Below are 1,406 nucleotides of genomic sequence, written 5' to 3' on the forward strand. Positions count from 1 at the left end.
GGAACTTCCCGAGCCTTGTGTCCCTCTCTCCAAGAAAACGTGGCACAGCAGATGGGAAATCCCTCTCCAAGAGGACAGCACACAGCAGACAGAGCCCAGAGCACTTCCACGAGGAGGCTCAGCTGGCCCGAGGAGGGACCCACCACCACAGGCACTGTGCTGGTTTGGACGAGCAGCCCGTGCCTAACCACGAAATCCCACTCGGAGCCAGCAGTGCCTGGCAAGAGGGGGAACCTGCGAACCACTTGAGTGTGTGCTTCCTGGAAGAGAGGCCACACACACAGGGCTTCCCAGCCAGGCGGCAGCTGCCCGGGCTGCCCGGGATGGAGATAAGGGGTTTACCGCACTGGAGTTCCTGACCTCGGGGCAGCAGAGGCACAGCACTGGGTGGAGAGGTTGGCATTAGGACACAGGGGCAGCCTCAGAACATTCGTGCAGTCTCTTTTGTCGGGAGAAGGCCTGCCCAGCAGCCTTCCCTCCCCGCCACCTCTGAACCCCCTGGCCAGCCCTGCAGAAGTGGGCAGAGAGAGGCACTCCACAACCATGAACAGACAAACAGCCGCGAGGAACGGAACAAGGACCGGCCCAGCCTTCGGATCAGACGCGATGGAAATGCCCCACGGAAAGGGGAGGTGCTAGGGAGACCTGCGTGTCTGATAGAGCCAGGCTGGGCACTGCTCCAGTGACAGAGCTGTCCCACAGCCCAGCCACCACGGGAAGGGACACAGAGGATCGGAGCAACAGAATATGCTGTGGAACATGGCAAAGATGGCTCAGCTCGGCCCAGGACCTGGCCCTGAGACCAAGCCAGTCCGTGAGGGGCTCCACTGGTCACCTGCATGTGGGAAACCATAAGAACCTCGATATTTACGAAGTGTCACACACATCAGACTGCTCATAAAGGAACAACCCTCTATTAAGCAGACTTGCTGAGCTGTTTGCATTATTATCAGCTGCTACTGAGCAATCAAATACCGACTACTGCATGTATAGCGGAACAGAGTCAGGGACTGCATCTTCTGGAAGGAAAACTTAGAGACACAACCAACATCAACTAGTCCTGGGAAAGGTGAAGGTGGCACTGAGCTGTGAAAGCTGCACACAATCTATCAAGAAAGAAAGAATGTGGGGTCTCCTAGAGAAGATCACAATGGCAGCATTATTTTTATTTGTTACTAACTACATTTGTTAAGCAATATTCACTTCCCAGCAACTTCCCCTCCAGCCACCTCCAGCTCCCAGAAGACACACAGGGCGCAGTCATTCACTACGCTGCATCTTCCTGAGTGCCAAGAACAGAAGCTGGGAGGAATTCCTCCACACCTGCATCCTCCCCAGGAAAAGCTGCAGCGTCCAGAGCCGCCAGGCCATCACTGCCAGCGAGCTCTGTCCTGCTGCTGCCACAG

The 1,406-nt window shown here is 56.3% G+C and overlaps 1 protein-coding gene across 1 annotated transcript in view; it reads right to left on the reverse strand.

The window, feature by feature from the left end:
• Positions 1–1,406, reverse strand: part of PGS1 (phosphatidylglycerophosphate synthase 1) — a gene marked incomplete at its 5' end in the record, with an annotated part of 13,065 nt that overhangs the window by 6,463 nt on the left and 5,196 nt on the right. The window lies entirely within an intron of this gene.

The sequence above is a fragment of the Buceros rhinoceros genome, unplaced genomic scaffold, assembly GCF_000710305.1.
Source record: "Buceros rhinoceros silvestris isolate BGI_N320 unplaced genomic scaffold, ASM71030v1 scaffold21018, whole genome shotgun sequence".
Taxonomy (NCBI): Eukaryota; Metazoa; Chordata; class Aves; order Bucerotiformes; family Bucerotidae; genus Buceros; species Buceros rhinoceros.